At 45.1% G+C, this 25,804-nt stretch overlaps 1 long non-coding RNA gene across 1 annotated transcript; it reads right to left on the bottom strand.

Moving 5' to 3' along the window:
• Window positions 1-20,464: 20,464 nt before the first annotated feature.
• On the bottom strand, window positions 20,465-25,124 carry LOC141417930 (uncharacterized). The gene is made up of 3 exons (XR_012442535.1): window positions 24,918-25,124; window positions 23,020-23,102; window positions 20,465-20,651 (listed from the first exon to the last, which is right to left on the bottom strand). It is a non-coding gene; the product is annotated as an uncharacterized lncRNA (long non-coding RNA).
• Window positions 25,125-25,804: the final 680 nt, after the last annotated feature.

Below are 25,804 nucleotides of genomic sequence, written 5' to 3'. Positions count from 1 at the left end.
TCTTGTTTATCATGAAAGATACAGATCATTTTTCCTGGTACATAAATATTCAATTGTTCTAGCATCATTTGTTTGATAAACTGGTTTTTTGCTCCCATTGAATTACCTTGTGACAAATCAATTGACTATATTTGTATAAATCCGTTTCTGGACCCTCCATTCTGTTCCAGTGATCTAAATGTCTATTCCATGTCACAATACATTGTCTTAATTGCTGGCATTTAATTAAAACACAATAGTAAGTACTCTAAACTTGTTCTTTGTTTTTCAAACTTTTGTAGCTGTTACAGTCTGACATTTTTATATAAATTTTACAATCAGCTGGTTACAATTTCTCAAAAAAAAAGGTCATGATTTTGACTAAGGGTACATTAAATTTGAAGATAAATTTTGGGAGAATTGACAGCTTAACAATATCAAGTCTTCTTGTACATAAACAAGGTTTGTCTACCTATGTACTTAAATTTTTAATTTTTCCTTAGAAGTATTTTTTGATTTTTCAATACCATATAAAGTTTACTAACTTCCCCCTAAGCATTTCATATTTTGTGCTGTTATAAATGTTCTGGGCTTGGATATTTAGGTTTTTTGGTTTGCTTGGCTTTTTTTCTTTCTCTTTTTTTGTTGTTGGGACTGGGGTTTGAACTCAGGGCTTCGTGCTTGCAGAGCAGACTCTCTACTATTTGAGCAACAACTCCAGTCCATTTTGCTTTGGTTATTTTAGAGGTGGGGTCTTGAGAACTATTTGCCTGGGCTGGCCTTGAACCTTGATCCTCACAATCTCAGCCTCCCAAGTAGCTAGGATTATAGGCATGAGCCACCAATACCTGGCTACAATGTTATTTTTAAGGGCTGAGTACATGGCTCAAGTGATAAAGCACTTGCCTAGCAAAAGCTAGACCCTGAGTTCAAACCTCAGACCATCAAAATAAAAAATAACATAAATGTTATTTTTCAATTTAAGTTTCCAATTTGTATAGAAACACAATTATTTTGAATAACAAAATAATAGAAATACAAAATATAATTTTGTATATTGATCTGTACCCTGCAACGTTGCTAAACTCACTTATTATTTGTGGTACCGTGGTTTATTTGTGGATTCTTTAATGTTTCCTGAATAGATAATTTTTAATCTTCCCATCCAAACAGCATGTCCTTTATTTCTTTTTCTTGAATTATTGCACTGACTAGGATCTCCAGTACACTGTTGGATAGAAGTAGTTATAACAACACTCCTTGCCTTGTTCCTGATCTGAGAAGAAAAATAGTCTTTCACCTGTAAACATCACGCTAGCTGTAGGTATCTTTTTCATAGATTCTGTTTCCAGATTGAGTAAGTTCCCTTCTACTTTTATTTTGCTAAGATTTAATCATGAATCTGTGTTCAGTTTTGCATCTATTGGCATGATCACATTTTCTTTTCGAGTTTGAGTCTGTGTATATGGTGTATATACACCATTTGCCATAACAAACTTTCTGGCTGTATATACTTTTGCACAGCTGTGACCAAAACACCTGAGAGAATAGCTTAAAGGAGGAAGGATTTATTTTGGCTCACAATTTCAGAGTGTTCAGTGATGGTCTTTGGCTCTATTGATTCGGGGCCCATGGTGAGGCAGAATACCATGGTGGCAAGAGTGTGTAGAGGAGGAGGTGGACAGGAGGCAGGGAGGGAAGATAGCACTGGGGACCAGGTATTACTTTCAAAGACACTTCCAGTGACCTCCTTCCTCTAGCTAGGCCCCACCTCCTAAATTTTCCAGAACCTCCCAAAAGAGCACCACCAGCTAGAGGCCAAGCTAATACCTAAGCTTTTGGAGGGCACACTTCGTATCCAAACAAAAACTCATCGTCTTACAGTTCTGAAGCTCAGAAGTCCAAGATGGGTCTTATGAGGCTAAAATCAAGATGTTAACAGGGCTGAACCCCTTCTAGAGGTGTGAGGAAATAATCCATTTCCCTGTCTTTTCCAGAGTCTAGCAGCTTCTCACATTCCTTGATTTATGAATCCTTCCATCTTCAAAGCCAGCAATTGTGTTAGCCCAATTTAGGTGTCTAGCATTACCTTGATATCAAAACTAGACAAAGACATTACAGAGAAGAAGAAAGGAAGAAAACAAACCACAAACCAAGATCCTCAAGATCATACAGAAATTCTTAACAAAAAGTTTAGCAATTAGAATTCAACAACATACAAAAAGTATAATGAATTATGACCAAATGACTTTTATCCCAGAATTTAAGTTTGGTTTAACATTCAAAAGTCAATCTACATGCAAACTGATTAAATCTCAAAGACATTGTGCTGAGTGAAATAAGCAGTAGCAAAGGACAGATAGTATATGATTTCCTCATATGCACTATCTAGAGTAGTCAAAGTCATGAAAACAAAAAGTAGAATGATGGTTTTCAGGAGCTGGGAGGAGGGAGAGGAAAATGAGAAGTTGCAGTAGGTAAAGTTTCAGTTTTGAAAGATGAAAACATTCTAGAGAGCTATTGTGTAACAATATTAATACAGTTAACCGCATCAGATAATAGCAAAGAAGGTAATTTTTTTGTTTTGGTGGGCCTGGAGTTTGAACTCAGGGCTTCCCACTTGCAAAGCAGGAGCTCTATCACTTGAATTATTTTGCTCTGACACTTCCCCCTACCTCCACTCTGGTGATTCAGGTTAAAACATGCATTTAGCCAGGCGCTGGTGGCATGCCTGTAATCCTAGTTACTCAGTAGACAGAGATCAGGAGGATCAGGTTTGAAGCCAGCTGTGCCACCCTCACACACACACCGCCGCAAACAGGCAAATAGTTCACCAGACCCTATCTCGAAAAAACCCATCACAAGAAAGAGCTGGCAGAGTGGCTCAAGCAGCAAGAGCTCCTGCCTATCAGGTGTGAGGCCCTGAGTTCAAATCCCAGTGCAACCCAAAAACTGCATTCAGTAAAGCCAGCTGATCTTGGAGTCTTCTTTATAGGAAGAGTTTTTTCTTTTAAACTATGAATTTAACTCCTTAAAAAAGATATGCTACTAAAATTATGTATTTCTTATTATGTGACCTTTACAGTTTGTGGTTCAAGAAATACATTTGTTTCATCTAAGTTGCTGAATTTATTGGCATATACTTGCTCATAATATCCCTACAGGTTTTTTCTCAGTGTCTGTAGGATCTGCAGTGACATGCTGTCTTTCATTCTTGATATTGGTAATTGTATCTTCTGTCTCTTTTTTAGTCAGTCAGGCTAGAGTACTACCAATTGCATTGTGATCAAGGTACTTGACTAATTGTGAGACTGAGAGAACCTCGTCTAGACTAAGTCTCCCTCTCCACTCTGCTGCTGTGGTAAAGATCCCCCCTAGGACAAACCCTCACTGAGAGGACCAGGTGCAGTACCAAGATTTAGTTCCTTGCCAGCCCACGGAATTAGCCAAACAAGCCAATCATGTCCTTCTGTAGGAACCATGGGGCAGCCCATCCACTTGGTACATCCTACCGCAGTCTCTGGTTGTTAACTCTGCTCCCAAGTGCAACCCAAAGTCTGCATACAGTGGTGCTCTTCTCGGTTCCCAAGTGGAGCAGTCCTGTATGGTTTGCTAGGCCATCCTCTCTCTGGCTGTGAGTATACTTGACCAATAAGCCCACTGTCGGTCTCATCTGTCCAGTGGCAGGTATTGTACATTCAGCCATCCCTATAACACAACCTAGGAATTCCTCCCTTACTAACGGGGTGGATGATAGACAATTAAAATATTTTCCTAAGAATAAATTTGGGGTTTCTTGAACTTTTCTGTTTCTCTCCATTTTTCTCCTATTTCATTGATTTCTGCCCTCTTCTTCATTGTGCTTGGTTGGAGTTCATTTTCCCTTCTTTTCCTAGTTTCTTTTCAAAGGTGCGCTGATTTTTTTTCTAATAGAAGCATTTAATGCTACTTATAAGCACTGATTTAGCTGCACCCAAGATATTTTGATGATGTGTATGCTTTTCTATTCAGTTATAAACATTTCCTAATTATCCTTTTTATTTGGCTTATTTAGAAGCATGCTGTCTAATTTCCAAATATTTAGTGGATTTTCTAGATACACTCTGGTTATTGAGTTCTCCTTTTATTTCACTGTGGTCAAAGAACTTACTTGGTATACTTTAAACTTCTTAAATCTTGATTCCTGTTTTATGGCCCAAAATAGTGTACGTGTTGGTAAATCTTCCATGTGGGCTTGAAAAGAACATGTATTCTGCTGTTGTTGGGTACAGCGCTCCATAAATGTCAGTTACGTCAAACTGACTGATATTCTTCAGATCCCCAATGGATATTCTTCCTTCAAAAATAATGATAAGGGCTGGAGGTGTGGCTCAAGTGTTAGAATGCCTGCTTTGCAAGTGTGAAGCCCTGAGTTCAAATCCCAGGACCACGAAAAACAAAAGAAAACAAAAAAACAAAGATGAAAGAGGACTTCCAGACAAACAGAACTTTAAAGGAAAGTTTAGGCAGGAGAAAAATATAATGCCAGATGGAAATCTGATTTGATTGTTTGTCTGTTTTTGTTCTTTCCCAGGCTTCATGCATCTAGGCAAATGCTCTACCACTGAACAACACCCCCAGCCCCACTGTTGGTTAGCTTTGTTTTGTTTCAGATATAATTTCTTCTCTTTGTCTATTGGGGTCTTTTTGTATTATTCATTTCTCTCTCCTTATGCTTATGATTCCCTCTTCATTCCTGAACATTCTTGTTTGCTAATTTTATTATATGTACTTTCCTGTTGGTTGATTTATCTCCTCATTATGGGTCATCGTTCTGTAATTCTCTTTATTCCTGGAAATTTTTATTAAGTATTAGGCATTGTGACTCTTATGTCATCAGGTGCTGGATTTTACTATATTCCTTGCAGTAGTGTTTGACTTTATTCTAGTGATTAAAAGTAGGCCCACAGCAGCCTTTAAACTAGAATTCATTTAGCCCTGCTTGCAAGGCAATCCCATTCTGAAGCTTCTATCCAAAGTCCAATAACTTATAAGGTCTCTCAACTCTGACTGATAGGAACACAAATTCTAAGTTCAGTGTAAGCTCCAGGAATTGTTCTGCCCATTCCTTCTGGTGATTCTTTTCAGCTTCAAGTCATTTCTTCGCACACATTGCCAGACTCAGGGAAGACCTCTGCAGACTCAGAGCTCTGGCTCTTTATGCGTAACTTCTCTTTGGTGCACTGCCCTGCGAGTCCTAGCACCTTGGCTTCCCTAAACTCCAGTCACCTCAACTCAATGAGGTCTATTTAGCTTCTCTCTTCCTGCTCTTCCTAGAAATTTCCTCCAGGCAGTTAGTTAAAACAATTGCAAGGCTCTCCTTCATTCTCTCCTCTTCTCTCTAGGATCACAACCCTGACCTGACTCTTGTTTAATATCTGAAAACATTGTTTCATTTATTTTGTCCTGTTTCCTAGTTGTTTAAGATGGCAGGGTAAATTCAGTCCCTCTTATTCCATCATGCTGGAGGCTGAAATTTATGGGTTTTGTTGTTGTTTTGTTTGGTTGGTTTTTTGGTGGTACTGGGGTTTGAACTCAAGGCCTCATTTTTGCTACTTTGCTGCTTTACCACTTGAGCCCTCCACCAATGTTTGATCAAATGTTTGATGAGCAAAGTTTTAGTGAAGAATAATTTATTTTCCTTTTATGGCTATTGATGTCTGGGTTCTGCTCAGGATATGTTTGTCCACCTTTGTGTCTCAAAAATACTCTATTCCTGCTTTTAAAAACTTCATAGCTTTAGCCAGGCATGGTAATACATGTCTGTAATCTCAGAATTTGGGAGATTGAAGCAGGAGGATCACTAGTTCAAGGCCATCTTGGGCTACATAGTGAGACCCTGTCTCAAAAACAAAACAAAAGCCAAAAACCTTCATGGTTTTTGCTGTTATATTTAGATTTATGTGCCCAGTCTAATGAATTTTTTATTTATGGTATCCAGGTTCAGGGATCCAATTATTTCTGCATCACTTTTTGAAAGATTTTCTTTTCGCCATAGAATTGCTATGAACTTCTGCACAAAAATCAATGAACTGAGTCAGTGCAAGTGTGCTTCTGTAATCTCTGTTGTGTCTCAATGATGTAATTGCCTAGCCGCATGCAAATACAGCACTGTCTTAGTAGGTGTAGCTTTGTAATCAAGTCTTAAAACAATCTGTCACAAATTCGTCAGCTTTCATCTTTTCAGCATTATTTTGGTTCTTGTACTTCCATAAATTTTTAGAATAAGCCTATAAATTCTACCAGCAAAGCCTTCTGTCTATGGCTGGAATTGTATTAAATCTATGGATTAATGGGGTAAAAATGATACATTTTCAATGTTGAGTCTTCTCAATCATAAATATAGTATCTCTTCCCCTTTCCTTAGGCCTTCCTTAATTTCACTTAATGTGTAGTTTTCAGTACAGTTATGCATGTCTCTTGTTAAACACTCTCCCAAGTATTTTGTTATTTATCATCTCTCTGTGATTGAAACCTATCCTTTTCAAGTTGCTTTTCCAATTGCTAGACTATAGAAATACAACTTATTTGTATGCATTGACCTTATATCCTGCAACCTTGCTAAATTCACTGATTACTTACAGTAAGAGTTTTAACCACCTAAGCTATCATGTCATCTGTAAATACATATTATTTTACTTCTTATTTGTTTCTTTTTATTTTTCTTGCCTTGTTGCAGTGGCTATAATCTCCAGTTCAATCTTAAATAGCAGTAGTCAAACCAGATATCCTGACCTTTTCCTGATCTGTAGGGGAAGCATTCAGCCTTTCACCATAGGGATGATTTTATCTGCAGTTTTTTTTTTTCATGGATGCCTTTGATTAGATTGAGAAAGTCTTTCATTTTCTCAGCTCTCTGAAAGTTTTTGTCATGAATGGGTAGAAATTTTTCTAATGTTTTTGTGCATTTCTTGATAGAATGATATGAGGTTCTAGCTTGACCTGAATACAGTGTGTTGGTAACCACCATTTTGCCTACCAGGTGATCCAAACCCTAGAGGATAAGCAAAGTCATCAAGATGGTCAGCAGAGCATTTTGTGCCATGCCTGTGTGCTTCTTTGCTGATGTTTGACATGTTAACAGTTTTTTTTAAAAACACTCAGGAACATTCCAGTTGGCTGAGGCCCAACATTCTGTAACTTAGTGTATACACCTCTGTCTCCTTCCTTGGGGAGCAGGGACCAGTCTGCCTTGCTGCACTCAAGACACACTTCCATAAGTGTGTCCATAAGTCCCTACTACATTGTACTACTACATTGTGAAATCTTGGATTTTTCCACCTCTTTCTTTAGTTTCTCAGCATCTCCCGCCTTTGGCAGCCAGTTCTAATACACTGGGTTTTCCTGAAACAAATGATTTGAGTTTTTCCTTTGTTCTATAAGAGAAGCAGATTACAATAACTTATTTACAAATATAATATTTTGTGGAGAGCAAATTATGAGATGCCCATGAGAACTTAAGCAAGGTGAGATGCAGCTCAGCTGTTTTTCCTAAGATGTTTATCTGTAGGCTGAGATTGGCACAGCCCAGGCCACAAAAGAGGAAAATGCAGAACAGCTGCTTTTCCTAGGTTGTTTACATTCAGAGAAGCAGGAACACAGGTTCCTCTTGTTACAATGTCATGCCCCTCCCTGAGAACCACTGCTCTACCCTGTTTACTACTGGATATAAAAGACTCACTGAAGGAGGATGTGAGGCTTTTGCTTTTGGCATTTGCTTTTTGCTTTAGGCTTTTGCTTTGGGTTTTTTGCTTTTGGGCTTTTGGGCTTTTGGACTTTTGGCTTTTGGTTTTTGGGTGAAGGGAAAAGGATTGCTGAAGAATTGCTGAAGGAGAATTGCTAAAGGGAAATTGCTAGCAAGCCTGAGGGCTGAGATTTTAAGAAAGCTAAAGAGAGAACATGGGACAGCGCAAGTCTAAGGAAAGAGACTTTAAAGAACAGAAAAGAATACTTTAAAAGCAAGGTTTTAAAGAAGACTTTAGAAGCAAGGTTTTAAAGAACTGTAAAGGAGTAAGGCCTTAAAGAATAAAGATAGAGAAAAGAAGCAATGAGGGTTGTGCATCTCCACCCAAGTGCCCAACACACCTGGCCCCAACTTTCTGTCTGTTTATCCTGTGTCTTTTCTGCATCCCTCATCACCCGCAGTTAGGCCCAGTTAGGTTCTGTAGTAACAGGAGTGAGAAAAAAACTCAATCCAATATTTCACCAGGCCAGATATAGATCTTTTATTATAGCATCTCTAACTTTAAAAGGTTCAACTTGTATTTTATTTTTATTTTTGTTTGGGACTGAAGTTTGAACTCAGGGCTTCATGCTTGCACAGCAGGAGCTCTACTGCTTGAGCCATACCTCCAGTCCATTTTCCTCTGGTTATTTTGGAGCTGAGGTCTCATGAACCATTTGCCCTGGCTGGCCTTGAACCACTATCCTCCCAATCTCAGCTCCCAAGAAGCCAGATTACAGAAGTGAGCCACTGGTGCTCAGCTAATCATACACCATTTTGACTTTATGTTGATAGGAAAGTTTCTACATCAGTAGAAACAACGCTTCAAATTTTGAATTTTGATCTTCTCCTGGACCAATACTATGCAGTGCAATACTCTCTCGTGAGGATGGACAAGAGTAGTAAACTTCAGCTCCCAGTCAGTCATAAAATCACAAGGATAAGTAATCTGCAGTCTAAAGTGTGCTGTTCTATTAAACTATGCTGATCAGAAAGTTAGGTGCATCAAGTACACCTTTGACTTTGATATTTCAGTTTGTGATGGGTTTATTGAGACATAACCCCACTGTAAGTTGAGAAACATCTGTGTGTTGTTTGATGTAGTTTGAAATTAAATAATATAGCTTTAAAACTTGTGGGTCAAAGAAAAAACTAAAAAAAAAATTAAAAGTATTTTGAATAAAATAACAAATAAGACATCAAAATTTTATTTAATTTCCAAGTATTTGGAAATTCTCTAAATAGCTTATTGACTTCTAATCTAACTCCATTTTGGTCAGAAAACATATTCTATAATACTTCAATCTTTTTAAAATTGTGAGACTTCACATTTTACCAGCATATGACTCATCATGGGGAATGTTCCATGTATGCTCAAGGGAAAAATAAGCAGTCAGCAACTGCTGTGTGTAGTATTTTAGAAACATAAATTCAGTCAAGGAAGCCAGCAGTATCATTCTGATCTTCCATATTCTAACTGAATGTTTGTCCAATTATACGATCAATTACTAAGAGAGGAGCGTTAAGATCTGCAGCTGCAGCTGTGAATTTGTCTATTTTTCTCTTTTCTGTCAATTTTTGCTTCATGTATTTTGAAGCTGTTATTAGATTCAGTACAGATTATAATAATTATTATCATGATACTTTAGGCCATATTTATAATTACCATGCTTTCTGAATATATTGACTATTTTAACATTATAAAATATCACTTTCATTTCTGGTATACTTTGTCTTGAAGTCTATTTTGTCTGATATGAATGGAGTTGCTGCAGCTTTTTGATGAGCTGTGTTTGAATCAGTCAGTCCAGAGAAACAGAACCTACTGGAGATCTATATCTATAAAGATGTAGGGGGGAGAGAGAGAGGGACAGAGGGAGAGAGGGGAGATGGTGCTCTGAACTAAAGTCTATAGGAGAGGACAGGCTAGCCAGATGGCAGTTCTCAGCAGGAACCAAGGCCTTCATCTACAAGCAGAATTTATTTCTGGGACAACTCAATTTTGCTTTTAAGGCCTTTTACTGATTGGACAAGGCCTATCCAGATTGTGGAGACAATCTTCTCTACTTTCAGTCAACTGAGACTTGACGTTAGCTACATCTACCATAAACATTCACAACAACACCCACATCAGTGTTCAACTGAGTAGCTGGGTACGAGAACCAAGCCAAGTAGACACTGACGTGCCTTTCCCATCCTTTGGTTTTCAAATTGTGTGTTTTTGTATTTAAAATGCAAATGCATCTCTTAGCTGAGCACCAGTGGCTCACATCTATAATCCTAGCTACTTGGGAGGCAGAGATCAGGAGGATCTTGGTTCAAAGCCAGCTTGAGCAGAAAATTCACAAGACCCCATTTTGAAAAAGCCCAACACAAAATAGGGCTGGTGAAGTGGCTCAAGTGGTAGAGCACCAGCCTAGAAAGTGTGAGGTCCTGAGTTCAAACCCCAGTATCACCAAAAAAAAAAAAAATCATGACTAGGTGTTATAATTGCTCTCTGCTGCTTGTGGCAGGGGGGAGGTGGTCCAACAAAGCTCTTTGGTCCATTACTTCATACCAAAACTTTATCATCTGTTTTTTGCACAATAGGAAACTGAGGCCCACCATAGGAATGATGTGACTGGCCCAAAGTCTTGTGGCTAATAATCAACTTTAATGTCCAAGTTGCCATAGCTGATTGACGGGAGGGTGTGTCTTTTCTCTTTTGAGATCCTGCCATCTCCCTCCCTCTTCTGACCTAACATAGTTTTCCTCTGGATCTTGTGTGCGGTGTGAATGATCCACTGACTGTCCATTCACAAACTCAATTTTGACTTCTTTTCAGCTGTCGGTACAGCTGATGGGAACTGATGGTGGCTGTTGGCCACACCAAACCTGGGAAGACAAGGGATAATGACAGGGCCAGCATCAGCAGCACCTGGACACAACAGGCACCTGTCATTCATTCACCAAGTTCATGGGGAAGACAGAGAGGAGTACTGCACAAAGGATTTGGGGCCATGAGTGCAGTGTAGCTGTGAGAAGAGCCCTGATCCAATTCAAATCATTACATAGAACTTCAGTTTCCTAGTGTGGAGATGAATGGTTGTTCACAGAATTATGGGACTGTTCTGAAGATCAAATAGAAGAGTATACGCAACCTTCTATTGTTCTGAAGTTCACAAGTATGACCCCTCCTTGCTGTCATCAGACCTGCTGAGGATTGTTGGCCATGAACCTGGCCACACAGGTGGAGTGGGTTTTGCCAGAGCTAGGGCAGAGGAAGCCACAAGGGGTGACCCTCTGAGAGTCAAGCTGGGTAGTAACCATGCAAGTAGTTACCAAAGAAACTGTCCATAAATAGGAATCTGAAAGGATTTGGAAACCTGCAAGTTCAGTGACAAGAGCACCCTGTTCCTCTGTATCAGGTGTGTACAGAGGAGAAGGACTGGCTGTGCACAGGATGAGAAATAAGAAGCCAAAGTGTTTGATGTGTACCCTGTTTGGAGAAAGACAGTGGGAGGTAATAAGTGATGGGTGGCAGGAAGCCAGAAGAAGAGAGAGGATATGCCATTCCATCTAGCAGTTCCTGGGGGAGACCTAGTATTCTTGGAAAACAGGGACATTACAGGAGCCAGAGAGACCCTTTCTTTTGGAAGAAAGACTGTTCATCAGGCCTCCCTAAGGACTTCCTGGTGACACTTCACAAAGATAGATGACCACCATTTGTCTGAACACAAGCCCGCTGACCAGACTCAATCAACACCCCAGAGAAGTGCCATATTTAGGAGACCCAAATCCTGCCTGTTCTTACTTTCATTACAGCAGTACCTAACATGCTTGGCACAGATGCTGTTCTGACCACCATTGTGTGTCTGCCACATATCACAATTGGGTAGATGTCTCACAGCTCTGTGAGGACCTTATACACAGCTGGGTGCCAGTAGCTCTCACCTGTAATCCTACTACTTGAGAGGCTGAGATCAGAAGGATGGATGTTCAAGACCAGCCTGGGCAAATAGTTTGAGAGACCCCCCCCAATAGTTTGAGAGACCCCCCATCTCCAAAATAGCAAAGTGAACTGGAGGTGTGCTCAAGGGAAGCATGAAGCCCTTAGCTCAAATCCCAGTCCCACCAAAAAAAAAAAAAAAAAAAAGAAGAAGAAAAAGGAACCTTTTACACTATGTTACCCTTCTGCTTTCTTAGTATTCTAGGGATTTATCGTGAGTCATTTCCTTGAGGATGGCTTGTTTTGGGGTTGTGCTGACAGAGTCAGGCTTCAGGATCTGAAATCAAGGGCTACAAATTGGAGTGACCCTATCCCCTCCACAAACACACAATAGGTGTGACAGCCTTTTAAGGGCCTGACATGGGGTCCTGCCAGGCCCCTGGCTGCGAGTAGGGCAAGAGCCACGGTTACAGCTTAACGGTGGTGTGGCCAATCTGGACTCGCACGCCTTAGGGTGGGGAAAGGACTCTGTGAGGGAAGGGTGGCTGGGCTCCAGCAAGTGAGGACAGAGTTGACTGCAGGGAATGAGGAGGGGCTGCCCAACGCCTGACTCCCACAAATACATGAGATTCTCTGCATTCTGCATTTGTTTGGCCCTGTCCCTGTCACCACCCTGAACCTTTCCAGAACCCCTGACCGACCTCCCCCCAGCCACTCTGGCTCACTCGTGGCCATTCTCCAGAGGAAGCAGAAGCATCACAAATCAGATTTCACAACCACCTCCCTCCTTCCCATTCTAAACCCATGTGCCCACTGCTCTCAGGGTACAGACCAGAGTCTTCAAGATGCCCACAGCCCCGCAAAATCTGGTCCTGCCATAGTCTGCTGGGAACGCAGCACACCCTAGGCAGGTGCTTAGTGGATGGACGGACTTGGTTCTGAGCAAGCATCCTTTTGCCTCCTTGGTTGGTGAAGCAAGTTGTCAAGCCAGGTGAAAGCGCTTCCCAAAGCTGCAAAGCGCTGCACAAGTGGCAGGGGTCGTTGTCACCGAAGTGAACAGCCGGAAGGATGGATGCGGAAGACCCGCAAAGAGGGCGCCTCCGTGCGTCGCGCGGGGCCAGGCGGCGGGGGGCGGGGGAGCGGGGTGGGGGAGGGCGGCGAGGGGGCGGCGGGGGGGCGGGGGAGCCGGGGGGGTGGGGGGGGTGGAGTGGGGGGGTGGAGTGGGGGGGAGCGGTGCGCCCCCGTGCGGCGAGTCGCAGGAGTGCGGCGGTGATGGCCGTGGGAGCGGTGGGAAGACAGCGGCGCCCATGCTCCCAGCGATGCCCGGCCTGCCCCGGCTCGCTCAGCTTTGATGACTGCTCCGGTCGGTGACCGCTCCCCCCCACCGCCCGCCCCCCACACACAAAGGCCTGTTTCATGGCCAGCGCCGAGATACGCTTTATGACCGCCCTCGGGTTTCCTAGAGCCAGCAGAGGACTGCTCTGAAATGCACCCTGCAGCCAGGTCAGCAGTCGCTCTTGTCTTACAGGGAGGTCTCTCTGTGCGCCGCAGCTGCGCTTTGCACTGGGCTCTACTAGGAGCCCTGTTCATCGAGTGCTGTAGTTTCTGTCTCTCCGTCCATGTCCCTTTCCCGAGACCCCCTCTGCTCTTCATGGGTAGGCACCATGTAGGGCTAATTCATTCTCCAGCCCTAACACCCACCGCTGACTGTCACAGATTAGGCAGGCAATCAACAAGGGTTTGCTGAATAGGCACAGGAGTTCCTTTGCTTCTCTTAAGTACTCTCTACAGTGGGTATTTGTTATCTTCACTGACCTGATGAGCAACCTGAGACCCAGGGAGGTCACCCGCCCAGTACCAGGCAGCTTGTAAGTGAGCAGGTGCAGGGATGCCAAATGGATAAAATGAGCTGCTCACAGCAGATTCCATGAGCGTGGTGGCCTTCCTAGCCAGCTCAGGGGCAGAGAGCCCAGCCACAGAGCACAAGAGTAATCCGGGTAAGAATGGCTGCCTGTGCCTGGCATCCAGAAGCAGGGGCAGCTGTTGACCTGGCATCTGCTGTACTGAGTGCCTGGCAGGATTCAGTGTCAGAGGATACTGAATGACACAGTGAGAAAATTACACATGACACACTGGAGCTGCTCTTGGCCATAGGCTGAGGACCAAGTGTGGGGCTGTCTCCATCTTGATCACATCCCTGTAACCCTGTCTTGATCAACTGGTATACCATGCCCCAGGTGGGACTGTTGTCTCTGGGTCTCTCAAGGTGGGATTATACAATGACTAACCTCTGGCCAAGAGTGCTGGCCAATCACAGGGAACAACAGGGACTCTCCCAGCCTTTCCCCATCTCCCTAAGCACCCACTGCCCACCAGATCCTATAGCCTCCTTTCCTGTCCTAACTCCCCCTCCACTGATCCCATAAGCCCCACTTTCTGTCGGGGTCAATTACCCTATCCCTAATGCAAGCTGCCAGGTGCAACAATGGTTAAGTATGAGCTGTGGGGTCTGAGGCCTGTGTTCCTATCCCACCTCCATTTTCTGCCTGTGACCTTGGGCCAGCTCCTTTATTTCTCTGTGAGTCAGTTTTCTCATCTCTCAAATGGAAGAAACAAGGTACCTGTCTCATAGGGCTGTAGTGAGGGCTGGTGAGCACCCTGCTTCTGGCACAAGGGAGGTGGGCAATGACTGTTATCTCCCTCCCCCCACCAGACACACAGCTCAGTAGCTCTACCCTCACCCAGCATATAAGAACCAAGGGGCCCAGGAACTTCCAGCTGGTCCTTTCTGGGGAGTCAGGAGCCCGGCACCCTGAAGCTCAGTGGGACCCAGCCCCAGGTATCACCCATCAAGGCAGGCAGCCCAGCACACTCTGGCCATGTGCTTAGTTCCCTTACCTATAACAGATGTGCACAAGCATGTCCCCACTGGACAGGCCCCACCAATGTCAGCCTGCGAAGGTCCCAGGGAGGCAGTCTGAGCCTGTGCTCTAAGACAGTGGCCTGGGAGGCCTGGACTCCTGGGACTGGCTCTAGCATGTTCCCAGGTGAGGTCCCACCCCAGTTCTGGACAAGATCCCAGCATAGGAGACCAGCCCCATCCTCAGGGACCTGAATCGAACTAGGTCCCAACCAGCGGCGGCTGCTTCTGTCCAGCTCCTTCTTCCTCTTGGAGACTAAGGGAGAAAACAAGGGCTGGTGGCAGGACAGCTCTTCTGAACAGAGTTGGGACACAAGAACAGGGTTTCAGATTACCCCTAACAATCCCCTAGTCACCCTCCTTGAAGAATGAAGAAGAGTGGGAAAGAAAGGCAGTCCAGCCCATGGCCCCATTGGGATCCTGAAGAATCCCAGGCAGGCAGCAGGCAGAAGCAGCTGGGTTTTTCTGCAGGAGTGAAAGCTCTCTGCACAGCCTTGCTTGCTGGGGGCCCAGCCCCAGTCTGGAGACAGCCTCAAGCCAGTTCTGCCTTTGCCAGTTCAGTCTTGCCCATCACTAGGATCTCTGGAGTCTACGATCTCGTCTTTTAAATGGAAGGGAGACAGTCCACCTCCGCTCCAGGTGCCCAGTCCTCGGGGATGTAGGTGAAGGAGCTGAGAAGGAAACCAAGAGCTAAGCAACACCGACTTCTCTTCTTACCTGCCTCAGATCCTGCTCTCTCATTGGCCAGAGCTGGGCTTGCAAACCAGGGGTGGCCAATCATTTCTCTCTTGCTCCACCCAGCTGATATTTACCTCCTTTCTCCATCTCAGGAATCAATATGGTCTTGGGGGTCCAAACCCTGCTGTGGGGTGGGTCCCTTACTAGCTATGTGACCATGTGGGCAAGATGGAAACTTTCCAGCAATGGACAGCTCTCATTTGGCTCTTTGGCTCTTGTTCCCTGGCAGAACTTGTGCTAAGCACTTCCCTGCACCACTGGTACAACCCTGTTGAACATCCCACTTCACAGTAAGAAAACTGAGGTAACTGAGGTAAGTGGAGCTAAAAGATACAGTGATGAGTCTAGGCCATTGTTCCACACTGAAGGAGGTGTTGGAATAGCCACCTATCAGAGCTGCTGGGAGGAGCGATGGAGATGCAATTGGAAAGCCCCTGCCCAGCACAGAGCGAACATAAGCTTAAACTCCTTCCTGGTTTGTTGGTTGGTCGTTCTGTCACCTTTTCTAAGGACAAAATTGTGGTTCCTAGTTCTCACCACAGGGTGTCTCCATGCCACTGCTCGACCAGCCACCAGGGCAGGGCTAACCCTGCCTCAGTCCTGCCATGGGTCTTGCTAATCCCTGCTGCTACTCTAGCTTGTGTTCTCTTGCTTTGTCTTCAGAGGACTCAAGCCCTGACTGCTGAGGAGCCTGGGGGCTGTCGCCACCCCACATGTACCCCTGCCTTGGGTTCTGCTGAGTGGTCTAGAATGGAAGTGTTGCTTTCCACATGAGCCCCCATCCTAGGGACTTCTTCTCAGACCTCCTCCAAGTCCCCCATCATCTGTGTCTAGTTAGGACATTCAGGTAGCACCTCAGTCTCTGGAGAATCATGGTGAAAGGGCTTTTAGGAAATATTGGACCTACAAGAAGAGCCTTATAAACCTAACTCAAGGCTGTGCCACTGCTCCACTCCTCCCCAGTCTGGCATGGTAACCGCTGGCCCTTGTATTGCTTTCTGTTCTCCACAACTCACATTCTCCTTCTGCCTATGACAGCAATGAGGAGTGGCATAATTAACTCCTTTTGGAAGATTCAATGAGACTATGTGGGTGAAAAGCATCTCGTAAGCTCTTTATTGCAGTATAAATGTCAGTTGCCAGAGACAGGGAAACTGAGGCTCTGCTAGGTTAAATGACTTTCTGAAAGCCACACAGCAAGTCAGTGGTGACCCCAGCAAGGAGCCCAGGCTTCCTGATCCCAGTCTTGTGATTCTCCCAAGAAATCACATTTGGCTTTCAGATGACTTTTTTCTATGAGCCCTTAGCCCAGGGTGTTAACAGCTTTCTCTCTCCTTCTGGGGAGGGAGAGAATTCAGGGATGCAGGGGTTAAGGGGCCTGGATCCAGGCTACTTTCGGAGGAGGAGGCCAGAGAGGGGTCTGGCTTTGATTAGGCTCCCAAGGCCAACTGGAGAATCAGCCTCTGGAGATTGGCTGGTTTCATGGAGGACAGATGGCATGAATTATAGCAGCTTTCATGGGACAGAGGGGTGCTTTCCACAGTGCCTCTGAAATGGATTGCAGTGGGGGACCTCTTCCCTAGCAGCATGGACCAATTCCATCTGCTCCAACCACTGCTATGCCTTCCTGCCTGCATCACAGGACTCCTTCTCTACCACCACGCCCATCAAAGCCACCCCAGAGGACCTGTGAGCCTGTGCCAATGCCCACAGGAGGGAGAAAGAGACCCTCTGTTCTCTGTTCTCTGTTCAGGACCCACATCAGAGTAGTCATGACAAGCCTGGGGCCATGATGTGATGTGCAAATGAACAAATCATAAGCAGTCAGCAGTTAAGCATGGCCATGTGCCATTGGTTCCCAAGCTAACTGCAATATCTTGAGCAGTCATCAAATTGCACCCTTGATGGTGAGGGGCTTGATGACCTTCCTGTCCAAACACTTCCCCAGAGGCCCAGGGGCCACACAGCTAACTGAACTCAGTGGTGGACATGAACTCTAGACTCATGACCACACTCCATCATTATGCAGCCTCTCTGGGTCTCAGTTTCCTCATCTAGCCAACAATACGTTTGGCCTCCCTCACAGCTGAAATGGAATGAAATATTGGTTGCAAAAGGCTTTGAAAGATTAAAACCATGATACAAATGATCACAGCATTACTTAGTCCATGAGCAGAGATAGGGAGACAACGGAGGTCCCTGGGAGCGGTCTAGTGGTGCTGCTCAGAAATGAAACAGTGCTCAGCCCAAGCAAACATCCAAGCATTGCTGAGCAAACATCTAAGCATCATTAAAAGGATGGATTCTTCTGCAAAAAGGCTCTCTCTTCATGCATCCCAAAGACCAACAGAAATGATTTTCAATCACCCCTCTGGGGAATTATCCACAGTGATACATCAAATTCTGGCAAAGGGGAGGGAACAGGACAGAGGGAGCAGGGGTGAAGGGTTGGCAACCAATTCTCCCACTATTTTGGATACGGTCTTGGCTGGTCAGAAAACAATCTAAACCATATCTATCAGTCTTAAGACCCAGATCTCTGTGACAGCAATTCTGCTCCTAGAAATTGCACAGATGAGTCTTTTGTAATAACAAAAGACTGAAAAAAAAAAAACCCTAAATGTCCTTCATTAAAGGATGAGGAAAGTAAATGACAATGCACATACTATGTAATACCAGGCAAAAAGTAAAGTCGATTTATACAAAGATCTCAAAGATGTATTGTTAAGAGCAAGTACATAATATGTTCCTGTTTATGGCCAAAAAAAAAGACAAGAAATACAAATAAAGCATAGGGTTTTTTTACTTTTAATTTTTGCAGTACCAGGGATGGAATGCATGCTAGACAAGCATTCTACCACTGAGGTACATCCCAGTCAGATTGGGAGGTAGATAGCCTGCAGTAAAAGGGGACTTACTTTTCATTATATTCCTATTTTAGCCTATGTGCTACTTTTTCAGCCAAGTGAAAGGAGGAGGGGGGAGGAAGAGGAAGAGAAGAAGGAGAACAAGAAGGAGGAGAAGGAGAAAACAGTCTAGAAAAATTCTTGCTCGGGCTTAACCACATTTCTCAGCCCCATCTACCTTCCAACTTCCAAATCTTACCCCTGGCTCCCTTCCCCCAGCTCTGACCCACTCCTGCCTATAAGCTTCCGTGTCCACCACAGCCCCAGGCCCCAGGGGCAGCTCCCCTTCATTCTGTAAGGACAAGGCCTCTTTTTCATGCCCAGCCACAAGAAGCTTCCAGGGTCCCCATACAAAGACCTTAAATGCTCTGAGGAGGGAAGTTGTCCCAGGTGGAGCCCTGTGAGCAAGCCAAGGGGTTTGGTTTCCTATTAAGTTCGTGGAAGGAGTGGCAGTTAAAGACCAAGCTTCAAAGAGTATAAGATTTTCAAAAATCGCTTTTGGGGAATATGCAGCTTTTATTGGAGGGGTCAGACATTAACAAGGGTTCTGCATCTTTCCCAGCCTGCACAACACTCTCTCCTCTCTTCGCCCCCACTCCGTCCAGCAACCAGCTAGCCCTGCTTTGATGAATCAAGAGAGCCTCAGAGTTCAAGGGGCATTGCTGTCCCCCACTCCCCAGCCAACCTTCTCCTCCCTTCACTTCAGAAGCAGAGAGGACTCAAGAACAGGGCAATGGGAACCCAAGAGAAGCACATGGAGTTGGTTCAGACAGAGGCAAAGAGGCCAGCCTCATTTACCTGCTTCTCTGGAAAAGGTTTCATGGCAAAGAATTTGGAATACTGGTTCCTGCCCTATGCCAGAGTGAAAATAATTGTGCTCTTAGGTATTTTTCCTCAAATAGAAGGAGTTGTAGCAGCTCCATTTTCTCCAAATGTGTCATTACATGTGAGCTTTTTTGTCCACATTTTTTTTATTGTTTTATTATTCGTATGTGCATACAAGGCTTGGGTCATTTCTCCCCCCTGCCCCCACCTCCTCCCTTACCACCCACTCCACCCCCTCCCTCTCCTCCCCACCCCCTCAATACCCAGCAGAAACTATTTTGCCCTTATTTCTAATTTTGTTGAAGAGAGAGTATAAGCAATAACAGGAAGGAACAAGTGTTTTTGCTGGTTGAGATAAGGATAGCTACACAGGGAGTTGACTCACATTAATTTCCTGTGCGTGGGTGTTACCTTCTAGGTTAATTTTTTTTTGATTTAACCTTTTCTCTAGTTCCTGGTCCCCTTTTCCTATTGGCCTCAGTTGCTTTTTTTTTTTTTATTCATATGTGCATACAAGGCTTGTGTCATTTCTCCCCCCTGCCCCCACCCCTCCCTTACCACCCACTCCACCCCCTCCCTCTCTCCCCTACCCCCTCAATACCCAGCAGAAACTATTTTGCCCTTATTTCTAATTTTGCTGAAGAGAGAGTATAAGCAATAACAGGAAGGAACAAGGGTTTTTGCTAGTTAAGATAAGGATAGCTATACAGGGAGATGACTCACATTAATTTCCTGTGCGTGTGTGTTACCTTCTAGGTTAATTCTTTTTGATCTAACATTTTCTCTAGTTCCTGCTCCCCTTTTCCTATTGGCCTCAGTTGCTTTTAAGGTATCTGCTTTAGTTTCTCTGTGTTAAGGGCAACAAATGCTAGCTAATTTTTTAGATGTCTTACCTATCCTCACTCCTCCCTTGTGTGCTCTTGCTTTTATCTTGTGCTCAAAGTCCAATACCCTTGTTGTGTTTGCCCTTGATCTAATGTCCGCATATGAGGGATAACATACGATTTTTGGTCTTTTGGGCCAGGCTAACCTCACTCAGAATGATGTTCTCCAATTCCATCCATTTACCAGCGATGATAACATTTCATTCTTCTTCACGGCTGCATAAAATTCCACTGTGTATAGATACCACATTTTCTTAATCCATTCGTCAGTGGTGGGGCATCTTGGCTGTTTCCATAACTTGGCTATTGTGAATAGTGCCACAATAAACATGGGTGTGCAGGTGCCTCTGGAGTAACCTGTGTCACAGTCTTTTGGGTATATGCTAGCTCAATTCCCAGGCTTAGAATGAACCTAGTGGACCTGGAAAGTCAACAGCATGTCCAAAATAGAGGGGCACCTTCATCTATGGAATGAAAGCATGCATTCCTGTTTGTATGAGAGTCAAGGATCTGTTCCCCTTCATCTTTATTTACAAAATGAAAACATTCAATCTTAGACACTGGGTGAGATTAAACATGTAGATTAGACGACAGAAATTGTCACTGTTGGAAGCCAGGCCTGATGGTGCACATCTGTAATCCCAGCACTTGGGAGGCTGAAGTAGGAGGCTTGGGTATTAGAGACCAGTCTGGGCAACATAGGGAGACCCTGCCCAAAAAAATAAATAAGATAAAGTGAGAAAGAGAGAGAGAGAGAGAGAGAGAGAGAGAAGGGGAAGAAGAAATTATTCTTGTTGGTTAGACATTGGGAAAAACTATATTATTGTGAATTCTTTGTTTGGGGGGTTTGGGTTTTTTTGTTTTTTGTTTTTTGCAGTGCTAGGGTTTGAACTTGGGGTCTTATGCTTGCTAGGCAGATGTTCTACCACTTGAATCACTCTACCAGCCCTTTTTTGTGATGGTTCTTTTTTTTTTTTTTTTGAGGTAGTATCTCTCAAACTATTTGCCCAAGCTGGCTTCTCCAACTGCAATCCTCCTGATCTCTGCCTCCAAAGTAGCTAGGATTACAGGCATGAGCCACCAGCGACCAGCTTGTTTTTGTTTTTTCTTTTGTTGGTTTGAACTTGTGCTTGCTAGGAAGGCACTCTGCCACTTGAGCCACTCTACCAGCCCTATACTACAAATTCTTAAAGGAAAGAATCTGTCTTACTCATCTTTCAATAAATGATGGATGGTTGGACAGATGAATGGGTGGGTGGATGGATGGATGGATGAGTAGAGGAATATACAGTATCATGACCTCTGGAGATACAGGGAAAAATAAGGCAACCATCTGTCAGAGTTTAGTCTCTCCTGAGGCAGGAAGGTGGACGGAATGACCTATGGCTCTGTTTCCATCCTCAGCAGCATAATCAGATGGGTGTTTTAGATTATTTGGGTCCAGACCCTGAGTATGTGTCATTACTCAGGTTTTTCACAAGCTGTTTCTTGCTAATCTATGACCAGCTGCCCAGGGTGTTCAGTATCTCACATGTGTGTGGGGTTCATCTCCACCACCACTAGCCCCTGGATCCCTCTTCTACTGCCAGTAACCAGGGGGACTCCACCAGGACCCATCTCAGCAAAATCCCCTGCAAGAAAATGGGAAAGAAGCTCTATTCTTGACTGAACTCCTTCTTCCTGAAGAATATGTCAAATATAGAGAATGGAAATTGAGATGACAAAGGCCTATTGGTTCATTTCACTCAAAGACCAGGCAGATGTTAACAGCAATACAACATCTAGGGGAAGGTGATTTGTTAACACTCAATTACGAAGAAGAAAGGCCCAACAGACCTTGGTCTTGAGAAGGAGTTCTGTCCAGTTCCACTCCAGACCTCTTTGTTTTCCTAAATTCTTTTACCCAATTCCCTGGACCAGTGTTGCTACCCATCTGTTCCCACAGGTGACCGCTTAATTATAGCCTAGAGTTTGGCCAGTTGCTCCTGGAGATACCCCTCAACAGCAGCAGTGACCCTCTGTAGCCCTCAAGCTTCCTCCAGAAAGCCAAGGCTGATATTCTCATTAGCCCAGAAGCAACTGCGTCACCATCTATGACAAACGCTTGTGTTGTTTGTTTTTCTTTTTTCTCAGTGCCAACCATCTGGTTCTCATAAGAGGGAGGGCTTTGTCTCCTCTCAGCTTGTCTTTACTCTGCCCCTCTTATAAAACAGTCACTCCAGTATTAGTTCCTCTAAAGAGCATAAACCCATCCCTGAGTTTGGCTTACAACAGAAGCATCACCACCTTCGTTGTTAAATGTTCTCAGATTCTGGAATGACTAATGGGTTCCCATTAATTCCTCATATGCCCCCAATGAGAGGTAGGGAGGCTGCCAAATGACATCTCATTGAGAACAGTCCATACGATTAGGCCCTCTCTGGGAGGGGGAAGGGACAGTGCACTGTCCTATGATATCCCACTGGAAAGCTGTTGAGAAATGTGTCTGAACCTTCCTCCTCCCCTAGGCTGACATTTAGGAATGACTTGATCCTTACAGTTTACCAAGTGTGTTCTGCACATTCTGTCTTCTAGCAACCCCTGGCAGATGGTTGCCCTGCTATCTCCACTGTACAGTTAAGGAAAGTGAAATCCAAGGTTATAAAAGTGGAAAAGGCCAAGTCAAGTCCAGAACACAGGCCTCCTGACCCTCCCGCTTTCTCCGTTCTACATTTTTTAAAACATTGCTGTATTGTTAACCTACAATGCACATTGGTGCAATGGCTGCTTCGGTGCCAGCAAGTCATTAAACTGCCTCCCTCCCACCCAGACTGAGCTAGAAGCTGGAATTCCTGAAGCTACAGAGAGACAAGCACCAACATTTCTCCATTGGCAACATCCTCTTGGTTTCTCTGGTCCTCTTGGTGAGAAAACATGCCATGAGCAAAAGATGGTCCAATGCATTATCTAGGGTCAGAGAGGAGGGGAGAGGAAGGAAGAGAAGAGAAGGGCAAGGGGAGCGAAGCCAGAAAACAATTCTGGAAGGATTTCTGGGGAAATCACATCCACTTGAGTGTACAAGTCACACGGGTACTCACCACTCACACCTGTATGAGAAGGCAATGGAATGATCACAGGCCTTGGGCCGGGTGAGTTTCCCAGCTCTCACAGGTCTGGGAAGCTGTAAATAAATCACCAGCTCTAAGTTTCCATTGTTTTTATCTGCAAAATGAAGTCCAAAGACCTCAAAAAGCTCAAGCCAAATGTTGAGCCAGAGGCTAAAGGACGGTGAGTGCTGAGAGAGAGGCCGCCCTAAAAGGAGAACATTTGGGAAACTCAGAGAACCATCGAAAAAGACAATGAAGAAAGTATTCTCTAGAATTCACAAATCCCAAGAGAAAGTTCAAACTCTTTTCTTCTTATGATTTGGATGTCTAGCCCTGTTCTCCTCCCTCTGAAAATTCCTTCTCCATCCATCAACTCCCTAATGTGTCCTCCGGACTTGGACAGAGGACTCTCCCAGCTGCCTCTATTCGGTACAAGTTCCTCATCTCCCCACCCTGGCTCCTGTGACAGAACCAAGTAGCCACACACAGATGGCCAACCTGAGACAGACCAGGGACTTCTGGTCTAAGTGGGTCTTGTGATGACACACTGCAGAAAAAGCAGGTGGGAGAGAAAAGGCTCTGCATAGGGAAGCCAATGAGGCGGCTGGGGAGGTCAACCTGGAACTAAGATTTTAAAAGGGCCGAGACGTGGCCAAAAAACAAAACCAGAAGTCCAAGATGGGCAACAGGTCCAGCCCGTGGTATACACTCTGTGAAGGCCAAGGGCAAAACTTAAGTCAGACAATGAGACTGTTGAGCAGAGTCTAGAGCCAAAGGAAGGTGGAGGTGGTGGCCGAGGTGGGAAGCCACCAAGGCCCTAGCGTTAGTGAGATGACCAGTCTGCAGCCACAGGCGCCCCTGGACATCAATGCAGTGGACTGAGTCAGCACCCAAGCTGGAGGCGTGGGCAGCACAACTGGGCTGGAACAAGCTTCTTCAGAAACAAGCGGGGGCGGTGAGTGGGGCATAAGGGAAACAGAGGCAGCTACATCAAGCAGGCTGTGTGAAAAGCTCAGGCGTTGGTGGGCCCAGTACTGTTACCCTGTTCCCAGGGAATGGAGCACAAGGCAGCTTTGATCCCTGACAGCATGGAGCATCATCATGGGGGCAGGCAGCCCTTGGTCCAGGGAGCCAGTCCTGTCCTCCTCGGCTGTCTCCTTTTTAAAATGGACCCTCCTACACACCCGCTCTTTCTTGTGCAACATCCTGGACTTCCTGCCCTCCGACTCCCCCACGACACCCCACCTGCACATTCCCTCTCTTATCCACCCTGCGAAGAGCAGCAACTCAGCCTTTCTCTGCCCTGACTCAGCAGCAGAGGCTGCCCTCATCCAAGCCTAGAAAGGCAGGAACACACTGCCTTTGAAGGCTTCTCCGGACAACCTAGGTTGCCCTCTGGCTGTGGGACCTAGGCATTCCAGGTCATCTCTGTGGGGGAAGACCCAGGGAAGGAAGTCCCTGGCAGCCCCTGTGTCTTTTCTCCCTTGCAGTATTAATAGGAGTGAGCTCTCCTGCTTTCTAGACACTGAGCCAAAGAGCCTGTGAGGCAACTGAAGTTCAGAGAGGCTGAAAACTATGATCCAAGATTTGCGGATTGCACCTGAGTCAGGATTTAGATCTGTGGTGTTTGCCTCAGGCTGGGTACTTAGAAGCCCAGCAATCATTGGCTGATTGACTCCATCAACCAAAGTCCCCAAAGTCTCCACCTTAGTCCTATTTCCCCCAGGATGGAAGATCTCCCCAAACTTAACTAGTTCCATTCCTAGACTCTGTCCATTCATCTGTCCCCTTTTCCCCCACTTGGAAAACATGCATAGGTTCCCCACTAGCAACAATAACTAGAATAGGGAGGGGGCACCCACTGAATAACTCCAGTCCTGCAAATATACCTCCAGGTCCTTGAGCAGGACTTTGATCTCCCCTGAGTAGAGTGACAGGAACCCCACTCTTGCTTCCTCCACAGTAGGCCCAGCAGCCCAGAGCGTGGTGCAGAAGCCTGGGGTTGGAGAATCTTGGCTTCCCTGGGCACCAGGCTCCAGGTAGAATTCAGAGGAAAGTTGCACCTACTGGCCTGGGCCCCAGCTTTCTCCTGTTAATTGAGATAATGACCCAACTCCCAGTGCTGCTTCCAGCTTGAAAGAGGCTTTGAGATGCTGGGATGAAAGGAGAAGGCTGAATACAAAGCACCCTGTCCTGGGAGTGGGAGGCTGGCCCTAGGCCTTCCCCAGCCCCTGGCTGAGTCACTTCCTCCCTGCTGGCTAGATTTCACCTCTGCGACCCACACACACAAATTCTCCCTTCAGGACAGTTGTGGGGGGCAATCCAGAAAGTCTGTAGGCCACAGGCCAGGCACCAACCTCACTTCACCACCAAGGTCCCCAACCCAGGAGGAAGGGGAAGCACTGCTGCCCTTAATGCTGGTGGGGACACTCTCCCACATTCATGATGACTTTTCTTTTGCCATGTTTGGAAGAGGGAGAGAGCTCAGGGTTGAGCATCCTTTGTTACACATGAGGAAGCAGAGGACAAAGAGGTGAGGAGACTCTCCAAGGTAGCAGAGCATATCTGAGGACAGATCTAAGCCTTCAGGCTCCTTCCCCATGGGCTGGATGGCCAGAACTCAGGTCCCTCACTCACTTCAATGTGCCACAGTGCATCACAGCACTACAATTTGGTTACCAGGGAGCGACAGAAGTACAGATGTGGTCTTGGTCTTCAAAGAATTTCTTCTATGGCTAGTCTAGCATCTCTAGTACCTAGGAGAATCACTAGATCT

This window comes from Castor canadensis, chromosome 2 (assembly GCF_047511655.1).
Source record: "Castor canadensis chromosome 2, mCasCan1.hap1v2, whole genome shotgun sequence".
Classification (NCBI taxonomy): Eukaryota; Metazoa; Chordata; class Mammalia; order Rodentia; family Castoridae; genus Castor; species Castor canadensis.
Note: the sequence above shows the minus strand (reverse complement) of the source record. Positions and strands in the feature narration are given on the sequence as shown.